General features: G+C 35.7%; 1 long non-coding RNA gene across 6 annotated transcripts in view; it reads right to left on the minus strand.

Moving 5' to 3' along the window:
- The window catches only part of LOC129928017 (uncharacterized), a 134,034-nt gene extending 125,628 nt beyond the window's left edge, over positions 1-8,406 (minus strand). For 4 of the 6 annotated variants that reach the window (XR_008779607.1, XR_008779602.1, XR_008779603.1 and 1 more), the window contains exon 1: positions 8,168-8,406. This is a non-coding gene — a long non-coding RNA (uncharacterized LOC129928017). Of the gene's footprint in view, positions 1-8,103 lie in introns of all 6 variants that reach the window. The other 2 variants (XR_008779605.1, XR_008779604.1) reach the window with 2 other exon arrangements.
- Between the last annotated feature and the right edge of the window lie 4,815 nt (positions 8,407-13,221).

The following is a 13,221-nucleotide window of genomic DNA, read 5'->3' on the forward strand; positions in this document are numbered from 1 at the left end:
ATTTTGTTGAATAGTTTGTGCATTTGGTCAACTATTTCACTTCCTCCTTCTTTTAGGACTTCGGGTGGTATGTTGTCAATTCCAGCTGCTTTACCTGTCTTCATTTGTTTGAGTGCATTCCTTATTTCTTCTTTTGTTATTTCTTCCATGTTTATGTCTAGTGTTGGTCCTGCATTTAGATCTGGTGGATTTCGTGGTTTAGGTCTATTGAGCACTTCTTGAAAATATTCTTTCCATCTTTCAAGTTGTTCATTTATTGAAGAAAGTAGTTTTCCGTATTTGTCTCGGACTGGAACATTGCAATTAGCCTTTTTGGTACTGAGAAGTTTGGTGATTTTGTATAGTTGTTTTATATCTCCTTTACCTGCTGCTTCTTCTGCCTGTTCTGCCAGATTATTGTAAAATGATCGTTTGTCTTGTCTAAGCATTTTGGTGACTTTCTGTGAAACTGCTTGGTAGTCTTGTTTTGATTGTTGCTTGTGGTTTCTTGTTTTTGCTAGGTTAATTGCCTGTTTAGCGCATTTCCTTTCTTCGATTAATTTCCATGTCTCGTCACTAATCCACTGTTTTTTCTTCTTAGGGTTAAGGCTTAGTACTTCATTGCTTGTTTCAGTAATAATTTCTTTGAAATTTTGCCAAGATTTATCGACGCTTTGTTTGGCCTCATCTAGTTGTAGCACAGCAAATCTATTTTGAAGGGATAGTTGGAATTCCTTTTTAATCTGTGTGTTGTTGAGCTTGTCTAGGTCAAATCTTTTCCTTTTGTTTCTTTCTGTTTTATTGCTGGCCAGCTTCATTTTTAGTTTGGCAACAACTAGGTGGTGGTCTGAGCCAATATCTGCTCCTCTTCTGTTTCGTACATCTAGTAATGTGCTTCTCCAGTTCCGCCGTATGGTAATGTGGTCGATTTGATTCTCTGTTTTATTGTCTGGTGAAACCCATGTCACTTTGTGGCATTTTTTGTGGGGGAAAATGCTGCCTCCTATCACTAATTCATTAAATGTGCAGAAGTCTGCAAACATTTCTCCATTTTCGTTTATGGTGCCAAGTCCATGGGTGCCCATACTTTTCTCTCTCTCTCTGTTGTCACTTCCCACTTTGGCATTCAAGTCTCCCATGACGATCAAAACATCTCTTGTAGGTATTTTGTCAACTATACTTTGCAGTTGGTCATAGAATGTATTTTTGTCAGTATCACTTGCAAGGTTGGTGGGAGCATAGCACATAATGATGTGAACATTTTTGAACTTAGACAAAAATTTGGCTCTAATTATTCGTTCTGAAACTGGTTCCCATTCTAAAAGACTTTTGAAAGCTTCCTTGTTTAGTAGTAGTGCTACACCATTTTCATGTAAGTCATCTTCTTTTTCCTTTCCAGAGAAGAGAAGGGTTTCTCCTGATTGCAGTCTTGTTTCACCAAATGTGTTCCATCGAACTTCACTCATTCCCAGGATCTGTAGTTTGTAGTTGGCCATTTCCTTGGCAGTTTGTGCACATCTACCTGGTTCTAGTAAAGTGCGGACATTCCATGTTCCCAAGTTAAATGCTGCCTTCTGAATAAGGAAGTGTTTCTTTTTCATTGGTTTAAGTAGAGTGGTCGGCCTCACAGGATTCGTTCGACTTTCCCTGCATAGCTTCATAAGTCTCCTTTGTGGAGCTCTACTTTCGCCTATGACAATGTTTAGTGTTTGTGCTTTTGTTCTGGTTTCTATAACACTTTTTTTTTCCATGGACAGGTTGTTAGCCTATCGCACAACCCCTGTGTCCCGGGGAGGGGGATGCACCTTTTGTCTGGCCTCTTTCCTAACAGACCTGTCCGGCTTGGTAGTACCTGCCAGGAGTGATGAGCTCCCGCCGGTATAGCTCTGAGGGTCATTGAGGCACTCAAGCTGTCACACCACGGCAAGGTATGTGCATCAGGTGACAGATTTGGTGGGTTAAGGTGACATTTCTCTCTGATTTATTTGACAAATTAAATTCATTGAATTGAAGTCTTCAAGGACCATCGGAAACCATCATCATTGCATCATCAAAACTAAAATCATTTGGTTAAAATTGATTGTCTTTGTGGCAAAGTAAAATCCCGAAAGGACTGCTTTCCTACTTACAATGAATCTGCTTCAAATAAAGAAATCACCCCCGAAATTCTGGACACTTTGAAACACCTGCAGTCAACATTGCAGCATTACTTCTCAACAGTTTGAAGTAATGAATATAAATGGGTCAGATCTCCATTTGGAAACAATGAAGCTACAAATTTTACAACTAAAGAAGAAGAGCAGCTCAATGTTTTCCGAGAAAGCTTGGATGTGTTTTGGATTTCAATCAACAAGTTATATCCTGTAATCAATTTAAAAGCAATCAAAATAATTGTTCTTCCATTTACATCTTTATGGTTTTGTGAGTTTGGATTTTCAGCACTGACTGAAATCAAATCTAAGAAAAGAGAGAGACTTCTTACAATAGACGATGAAATGCGAGTTTGTTTGTCGACTTTGGAGCCTCGTTTAGATCGCATTTGCTCTCAAAAACAGGCACAACATTCACATTAAACATAATACTGAAAAACAGGCAAAATCTTTTTTTCTTTTTATTATAAAACATCTGTTGCTCTTCGTGGTGTGCCGCGAAATTTTTGTAGTTTGTTTACTGTGCCGGCAGACAAAAAAGTTTGAGAAACACTGGTCTAGAGCTAGATCAACATTGTTGTAACATATAATGTAGGCCTACATAGATTGTGATAGAGATCTACTCTCTACTCAAGCCTTCAAGGTCTAGTATTCTAGATGTAGATCTATGGCTTCATAGATATATTATATACAAAATCTGGATGATGTCTCAGATTAGAGTGTGACTAGATCTAGAGTCTAGCCTACATAATGGTTAGGCTTAGTAGGTCATTCTAGATCTCATCTAGACTCTATAGAATAGATCTAGAAAATCTAGATAACATCTAAAATCTACATCTCTCTGTTGCTGCATATTTTAAGCATATGAAACTTAATTTTGATCTAATAGATTTAGCTAGATCTAGTCTTCACTTCTAGGTCACTTGATAAGATAAATAAATTTAGCTTTTATGTAGCACTACTTTCAAGCTTATAGCATGCTCAGAGCGCTATGGTCCAATCTCATTGGTGGACCGGAGGGGAGGGGTATCTGGGAGGTTTTCAGTGCTGCAGGCGCTCATTAAACACATCTCTGCACAAAATATATTTGGACTATAGTTACAGATAATAGTTACTTATTATTAGATACTAGTATTATATAGATCAGATCTAGCATCTAAACCAAAGAAAACTTTACTATCCAGTTTAGATCTAAGTCTAGGGCTGAAGACTTTTTAAAGTTTATTTTAGGACTAGGCTCATCAAGACTAGTAACTTGTTGATAAATCTAATGGTCCTAGATCTGTGTTTCTTTTACAACTTTCAAATGCTCTTTAAGATTTGAAGCTAATTACACCATAGCCCAAACCTTTTGGCTGTTGCGGCTGAAGCACTTCACTAGTCTCAATTGAATTTTTGGTGTAGACTAGGGTTTTGAATTTCTATATTTTTAGGATGCTTCGAAGTCCAACCAATTCTTTATATTACAAGAGTTCTACATCTATTATTAAAATGTTATTGCTATTTTTACTTTTGAAAATGTCTACAGGCTTACAAGAGTTTAGCAGCTTACAACCAGTTCCTAGATGGTTGGGTTCAAGATGTTATGGCTTTTAAACCACTAGCAAAGGTAAGTAATAAATATTGTTATATTATAGTTAATATCTTGATATTCAAAGGTATTTACATGTATATGAGACCAATGTCTTGATATGTACAGGTATTTTAAATATTTTTTTTTTCTTTTTAATAGGTCTTCACTCTCAGTGGTTAGCATGTACTGCAGCCCTGGATAGTAATAAGTCAAGATGGTATTATTCTATCAGCCCACTGTTCTTGTATAGTTGGACTTGGTGAGTCCTGCACTCATGTGGCAGACATGGATCCTTGAGTCAAATAACCTACTCACTGAAGCCCAGGCTGGCTTTAGAAAAGGCAGATCAACAGAAGATCAAATTGCCTTCATCACACAAGAAATAGAAGACGGCTTTTGAGAAAAGAAACCAACAACAATTGTGTGGGTTGACTTAGAAAAAGCATTTGACAAAGTCTGAGAACAAGGTCTCTTGCTCAAGCTAATCCAGCATCACATATCCCAAAGAATGTACAACTGGATAAAGGAATACCTAAATAATAGAAAAGCCTTAGTTTGCATGCAAGGACAAAGAAGCCACACAGTGGGTATAAAAAATGGCGTCCCCCAAGGAGAAGTCCTATCCCCAACACTTTTCCTAATATTCATAAACGATCTAAATCAAAACCTACCTAGAAAAGTTAAAAGCAGCATGTATGCAGATGACCTTTCCATAATTAGCACATGTAGGAACATCGAAATTTCGATTACAAGATGCTCTTGATAAACTCAATAATTGGTCCAAAGACTGGGGCATGTCCATCAACACAAAAAAGACCACATATACCATATTCTCACTGTCAACAAAACAACAAACAATAAAATTAACATTAGATTTGGAAGCTTTAGAAAAAAATGACAGCCCTACTTATCTTGGAGTCACCTATGACCCGAGACTAACCTGGAAAAACGAAATAGATAAAACACAGAGTAAAGGCATCCAGAGACTATCCCTCTTGAAAAAATTAGCTGGCACAGATTGGGGAGCTAATCACAACATCCTGAAAAAGACCTATACCAGTTATGTAAGACCTGTATGGTGCCACAGCATGGGGCTCAGCAGCCCAAACCAACCTAAGAAAAATAGACAAGGTTCAAAATATTGGTTTAAGGATAATGACAGGAGCAATCAAAACAACACCCATAAGAGCTATGGAGGAAACCGCAGCCCTGATTTCTCTGGACGAAAGAAGAGAAATAAAAATCCTTTCCCAATTCACTAAATTGGAAACCTTGGAGAGGCACCCACTCAGAACAAAAATCCACAAAACTGGCACAAAAAACCGTCTCAAAAGGACCAATTTCATACAGGAATCTCTAAACCTAAAAAAGAAACACCAACTTGAAAAAATTACTCTGGAATCCTCAATACACTATAACGAATCTCCACCCTGGGACGAAAGCCCTCTTCCTACTATAAGGGACCATATTGAAAACATAAAAAGAAAATCTGATTACAGACCAACAGAGATCAAGGAAATAGTGAACTGTTTTCTACATACCAATTACCCTAGCAATCAGTGGATCAGAGTTTACACGGATGGCTCATCCCATAAAGCCACCACAAATGGAGGAGCTGGAATATTTATCGAATGGCCAGATGGAGGAAAACTAGAAAAATCCATTGCAACTAGAGAGTTCTCTGACAGTCACAGAGCAGAAAGGGAAGCACTAGCACTAGCTGCTACCATGTTAGCAAATCATCCAAGTTCCCTCCACAGTCAGATTGTCTTTCTAACAGACGCAAAAACAACCCTCCAAAGCTTGCAAAACTCTGATTCGCCTCATATTAAAAACCTCAGAACAGCACTTACAAAGCTCAACAACAACAGCAAAAAAACTGTTATTCAATGGATACCAGCTCACATACAACTAGCAGGAAATGAGAAGGCTGACACACTCGCCAAGAGTGGGAGAACAAACTCACAAGTAAACTCTGCACTCTATCCAGAAGAAATGAAGAAATTAATTATAGATAAAATAAATGAGAAATGGACGAGCTCCCATCCAAATCACAAGAAAGATGACGCTTACTATAAGCTATCCCGACAAGACCAACGTCTAATCTTTCGACTCAGGACCGGACACAACAGAATGCGACAACACATGTTCCGGAAGCTCAAAATTGGAACCAGTGAAATCTGCCCATGTGGAGTATCACCAGAAAATGCCGACCACGTCCTCCAAAACTGCTCTCTCTACCAAGAGGCCCGTATAAGACATTGGCCCCAAATCACCCCAATAGAAAGAAAACTATATGGAGAGCTCCCTGATTTGGAAACCACTGCGCAGTTCATCTCATGTACTGGTCTAGTCATATGAACACTCCAACATAACAATGAGAACGATGAAAAAGAAGAAGAAATGTGGCAGACACTTTATTTATGCTGGTAGCCAACACCAGGCTAAAAGAGAGTAAGACAGTTACAGGCTTGTTATCTTACTGGATAAATCCATCAGAGCTTAAAAAAGTTTTGCCAACTAAGGTTTCTGAGATTGATATCACCTCATTAAAAAACAAAAAGTTAAATTTGATTCTCTTGTGAACAACATCACTTCTAAAAATAAAAATTTAAAGGCTCTTAAATCCAAAGAAACTATAAAGCTTAGTATAAATATTTGTAATTCATTTATTGAAAGTAATGAGTTCCAATCAGATATTTTACTGTGTTGTGCTAATAGGAAGAATAGGTTTGTGCCTGTGCTTTAACGCTGCTAGGTCTCTCAATGAAAATTTCAAAACAGTCATTTATTACTGTCATCTTCCTGTCATAAGTACAGATAAATTTTTTGGGCCTGAGACTCTCCTTATTGGGCCAGAAAATCAAATCGGATATGTTGACATACATAACATCCAAAACAGTACATGAATATCTTAGATCAGGGGTGGGCAACCTTTTTGTATCGAGGGCCGCATTATTTTAAAAATTGGGAATGGCGGGCCGCATATTTATATACAACTTATAGAGACACTCTAAGCTAACTGTGTAGAATGTCTTTTAATTCATATTTACACTGTATTATATTCACGTTTCTTTTTTTCCCCCCACACTTCACGTTAAGGAATTGCAACAAGAGTTAGCAATTATTTAAACCAATTTTACGATTTTTTTTTTCAAATTTCTGTTGTCATTTTACATTAAAATATCCTGACAAATATACAGTTGTACTTAATGTGCAGTATTTTACTTTTTACACTCGTGAATGATGTTCCGGAACTGTGGAACTAGCTTACTAGTTTCTATCCTTGTGACTGCTGTCAAATTACAGTCAGTCAAAATCGACCAGTAGTAATGCTTGTTTAGTTTCCACAAAGGAAAAGGCTTGTTCACTGAATGAGACAATATATGTTCTGGAAGTTAAATGTCGGGACTAGAGAAACTTGCCCATCACCAGAGAATGCTGACCATGTCCTTCAATGGTGCATTCTAAATCAAGAGACCCGAACAAGACTTTGGCCCAAAAACCCTCCTAAAGAACAAAAACTAAAAAAACAAACAATTTTTATTTGTTACTACTAGGTCTAAATCTATTGACTAGATCTAGTGAAATCTAGTCTAGATTATTCTAGATCTACTTGATTATCTATCCTTTTCTAATTCTAGGGCTCTACTCTAGTCACACTAGATCTTGTATATAGTTCTAGATCTAAAATAATTTAAGAGTCTACTAGTACTAGTCTAGATCTATATCTAATAAGTCCTCTATGTCTAAGAACACAGATTATAATAATTATATTAGAGATCTAAATATTTATGTCTAAATCTATAGTCTATAATAGACTTATTAAGAACTAAATTTACATAATGATACATAGAAATCTAGAATCTAGAGATCTATCACCTTCAAAGTCTATTTCTAGATAGATCTAGAGTCTACTTCTAGATCTAGTTATCTAGTGCTAGCCCTACTTCTAGATCTAGAAACTAATTTAGACTATGTAATAAGAAAAGTAGATCTAATAGCCTTATTTAGGCCTTAGACTTACTGTGTCTAAGTCTAAGTCAAGTTAATTAATTAATTTAGGTCTAGATCTTTAGTTTCTTAGATTACTTAGAAACCAGTTCAAGGAGTTAGTGTTAGAATTAGAATAGTCAGATCTATTTGATCTATCAAATCATCTAAAATCTAAAAAACAATCTAGACTCTAGACTAGATTAGATCTATTGAAATCTATATATTCTAATCTAAATCTAGTCTAGATTCTAGATCTAGAAGTCTAGTGACCTAGACCTATCTAGTAGCCTAGTCTAGTCTAGACTAAGACTAGATTGTCTCTAGACAGTCTAGATGATCACGATGATAGATCTAGATAGACTCTAGATGAGTAGATCTAGTAGAGTTAAGATTACTGTACTGTACTAGTAAAGCCATTGTCGTGAAAAGAAAGGGATTTGAATGGAATATTTGGCTAATTAGCACTTACTAGATTCTAAGAATAGATCTAATTCTAATATCTAGAGTAGATCTAGAGATCTATGTCTAGAACTCTAGATGTAGATCTAGATCTAGTCAGAAGTCTTCAACCATTTCTTCGTAAATTTAGGACACACCGGGTCCGGAAGTAGATGAAATGTAAACAATAAACACAGACCTATATATATTTTATTTTGCACTCAGTATTTTCAATTCGCACTATTAATAAATAATGATAAAATGGCAATTTTTTTTAGTGTCGGAATTCAGACTTGGCGTGAACCGTGAATGCGGAACGGCGGAACATGTGAGCTTTTTTGATGATTTTGCGGGCCGTTTCCGCAAAATGCGGGACTATAGGCATGTCTGCTGTAGCTGTCAGCAGGCCGCATAAAACATTCCGCTGGGCCACATCCGGCCCCGGGCCGTAATTTGCCCACCCCTGTCTTAGATGCAGTTGTGGGATGAATTTTAAACATATCAGCTAATACATAGGCTGGTTTACCTAGAATATTTGAAATAATGTGTGTTAAAAAAATAATTTGTGTACATTCATAATTATAGTAGTTAAATTAAATTATATATAAATATGTGTAAATGTGAGACAGTGTATTTTTTTTTGCACCTGTATTATATCCAAGCTATCCAATGAGAAATATTTATATAATTTAATATATAGATATATTTATTCAAATCATAATATGCATTTATTTATTTGTGGAAATAAAAGAAATGAATTGAAGTATTGTTTGTATATTAATTATTATTATCTTATCTATTAGTATGAAAATTGTAGATCTATTCATTCAAAAGAGGCCCTTAGTGAAACCTGCAGTACCAGGTTCGAATCTCGTTAAAGACTGGTATTTTGAATTTTGGGATACCTCTGAGTCCAACCAGGTTTAATTGGTATTTGACATTAGTTGGGGAAAAGTAAGGTGGTTGTTCATTGTGCTGGCCAAGACATCCTCGTTAACCGTGGTCCACAGAAACAGGTGACCTTTACATCATCTGCCTTATAGATTGTAAGGTCTATAAAGTTTACTTGTTTATTAAAAAAAAAAACATTTTATTTCAAGATCAATTCTTGTAACTATGTTACTGTTTGAATAACAATGGACGCCAAGAACTAGTTGTTTTTTTTATAAAGTAGGCCTATCTTTGTTAGTAATTCAAATCAAGATGTCTGCCTGGTCATGCATTTTGTGTGATGGACTGTTCAGACTTACCGATGGTTCCGGGTTTAAACCCTGCCCATTCCCATCCCCTGTGGAAATCAGTTCTAAAAAGTTAAATCTAAATCTAATCTAGATTGAAAGATTTTAGTCAAGATTATTTTCATAATTTGCCTGTTCTGTATTATGCATACAACAAAAGAAACAATGAAGTTAATTTTAAATAATAAATCAAAATATTTAGAAAAAAAACTTGCCTTAAATTTTCTTCTTTGCTGCTTGTTTTTTTAATATGTAGTTTTCAAGTCCTTCCTGTTACTCAAAAGAGCTGGTTTTATTAATCTGTATGTGGCTCTGTTCCAAAAGCAATATAATGAAGCCCGCTATGCATCTTCATCTGAAAAATATAAAATGTGATGAATGTTTTTGTGCCAGTTTTTAGTTTAGAATTTATAACTCTGCAATAGTTTAACTTATTAAAAAAATGAAAACATCTGCGGACTCCTCAGCTATTGGGCGATAAAATTAAATTTGACTTTGTTTTCCATATCAGCTATTAAATTTATAATTCAAGTCTACTTGCGGTAGGGGTCGAACCTAATCAGCGAACGCAATTCTCGCGGGAGTCATAATGAGCGAAGGCCGTTAAAAATAGCATGTTAAAATATAGGAAATTATGCTTCAGTTAGTTCTATCATCTAACTTCTTCCATGAAGCATTATAACTATTGTCCTCCTTGTTGCATAAAGCCTAAATTTGTTTTCACTTTCTCGTGCTCCACATCTCCTTTCTCTGCTTGGAACTGATGACTATATAGCCTACGAAACTTGCGATCAATTTTTTTTCTTAAAAGAAATAAAGAAACTAAAAAATTCTATCACGCCACCTTCCTACAGGCTACTCCACGTCGTACTACTCTCCATTTCATAAACTCTCGTTACTGCAACTATTTTTTTTAAGAACTTATGTTCAGTGCACTTAATCACCATCAACTCGATCCCCCCCACACACACACGCTGATTGACCCAAAGGCAGATCCCGAATGCGATGGATTGATGATGTATGGAGACAGATCTACAACAGCTTGGGTTTCGGGCATGGAGACGAAAGGCTCAGGAGTGATCTTGTAATTTTATAAATGTATATTATATGGTAACTCTTATATTTATTACTAAATATATAGTTCGCGTTGAATTCTGCACTTCTTTTAAACATTTATACACATATTAATCTCATTAATTAGTAACAAGAGGTTAACCAGACAGTTAAAAAAAAAGGAGGAGGGCAAAACAGAGGACCCCCCCCCCCGTATAAGCGCTGTTAAGATCAACTGAAGCGTCATTTCACCCTCACTGGCATAGAGGAAAGTAGCTGCCAGCATATGACCTCTGAGAGACTGTTGGAGAGCTGCGAGTCAAACATTTTAGACGGAAAGAAAATGCAGGAAAATATGCTGGTCGCAACTGGGCGTAGTCATGTGAAACACGTAGTGATGCACTCATCCTTAATCTTCGAAATCGAAGACGTTGGGTTAAGGTTAAAAATAGGCCTATTATTTTAATATTTCAGTTTACAAACAATAACAATAGATAAGACAAAAAGAAAAACAGATTAAATCAGTAACTAAATTATTATTAATGGCTTTTTAAGCTTATAATAGGGGTTTCGCTGAATAGGTTTTCAGTTAGAAAGGTCATTTTGAGCAAACACCCCATAATATTTTTTTTTCAACGGAATGAATAGCCTTAGCTATTCTAGCTAACTATTTCCTCGTCAATTTAGAAGCATAATATGCAAATCGCCTTAAGTTCGGACTATTCTCGTTTATCCGGAAATGTTTTGAGAATGAAATTTCCATACATGTCAACTTTGACCTTTAGCTACGCTTTATTTTATTGAGGGAAAACAAAAGTGAATATGTGGGAAATGTAGAAAAATGTCGTTGTAACACCATTTTATTAGTTCTGCAGTTACTTTTGAAATAAATAAGAATGGATAAAAAATACCGGGAGGTGTTCGCTTTGTATGCCATTTCGCTGATGGGCCTTTCCTATAGATCTAGATCAGATCTTGTACTACAACTTGTAGTAGTTATACTTATAGATCTAGTAGTGAAATCAGATCCACTGAAAGCGAACTGTTGATAATCTAGATAAATCTATAGATCTAGAATTAGATCACATGTGTATTGCAAGCTTTGATAGGCTTTACTTTTCTAATTATTTCTAAGTTTTGATTGAGAGGCATCAGTTATGGCAAGGACTAAGGATAATTTGTTTAGTTGATCATCGACGTCAATTCAATTGCCACATTAAATTTAATAGCCCGGAATAAGCCCCTCTCAGCCAAGCCTGCCGGCTAAGTCTTGGTCTTATAAGTTCTAGATCTAGATCTAGAATTACAAATCTACAAGGTCTAGATCTATTTATTTTTCAGTTTTTTGCCTACATATAGTCTAGATTTAGAAGTTGAATAATAAGTCAACACGTAGTGTACAGAAAACTTTATCAGCAGTCGTCAATCGAACGTAAAACCAATATCAATATGGTTGTTTATATTGGTAAGGGCGAAACCAAATACCGGAAATATCCAAATGTCGGAAATAATACAATACTAGATCTATAAATAAATATTAGGAGATTATAAGACTTGTCTTCGAAAATCAAGATATCTCTTAAACTGTCGCTTCTATTTACGTGAAATTTCGTACACATGTTTCTTTTACCTTCTAGATGCTTACTAAGAACGGGTTTCGATAGAATAAAAACGTTGGGACCACAATTTGCGAAAAACCACAGGCTTGCTATCAAAGCTTTGTATTTTATTATTGGTATTTCCCAAATCAACTTAATAAGGAAATTATAAGGCTTGTCTCCGAAAATCAAGATATCTCTTAAACTGTCGCTTCTATTCAAGTGAAATCTAGTACTCAGGTTCCTTTTTAACTCCTAGATGCTTATTAAGAACGGGTTTCGATAGAATAAAAACGTTGGGACCACAATTTGCGAAAAACCACAGGCTTGCTATCAAAGCTTTGTATTTTATTATTGGTATTTCACAAATCAACTTAATAAGGAAATTATAAGGCTTGTCTCCTAAAATCAAGATATCTCTTAAACTGTCGCTTCTATTCAAGTGAAATCTAGTACACAGGTTCCTTTTACCTCCTAGATGCTTACTAAGAACGGGTTTCGATAGAATAAAAACGTTGGGACCACAATTTGCGAAAAACCACAGGCTTGCTATCAAAGCTTTGTATTTTATTATTGGTATTTCCAAAACAACTTAATAAGGAAATTATAAGGCTTGTCTTCGAAAATCAAGATATCTCTTAAACTGTCGCATCTATTCAAGTGAAATCTAGTACACAGGTTCCTTTTACCTCCTAGATGCTTACTAAGAACGGGTTTCAATAGAATCAAAACGTTGGGACCACAATTTGCGAAAAACCACAGGCTTGCTATCAAAGCTTTGTATTTTATTATTGGTATTTCCCAAATCAACTTAATAAGGAAATTATAAGGCTTGTCTCTGAAAATCAAGATATCTCTTAAACTTTCGCTTCTATTCAAGTGAGATTTAGTACACAGGTTCCTTTTACCTCCTAGATGCTTACTAAGAACGGGTTTCGATAGAATCAAAACGTTGGGACCACAATTTGCGAAAAACCACAGGCTTGCTATCAAAGCTTTGTATTTTATTATTGGTATTTCCCAAATCAACTATAAATAAATATTAGGAGATTATAAGACTTGTCTTCGAAAATCAAGATATCTCTTAAACTGTCGCTTCTATTCAAGTGAGATTTAGTACACAGGTTCCTTTTACCTCCTAGATGCTTACTAAGAACGGGTTTCGATAGAATAAAAACGTTGGGACCACAATTTGC

Source organism: Biomphalaria glabrata, chromosome 9, assembly GCF_947242115.1.
Source record: "Biomphalaria glabrata chromosome 9, xgBioGlab47.1, whole genome shotgun sequence".
In the NCBI taxonomy this organism is placed as follows: domain Eukaryota; kingdom Metazoa; phylum Mollusca; class Gastropoda; family Planorbidae; genus Biomphalaria; species Biomphalaria glabrata.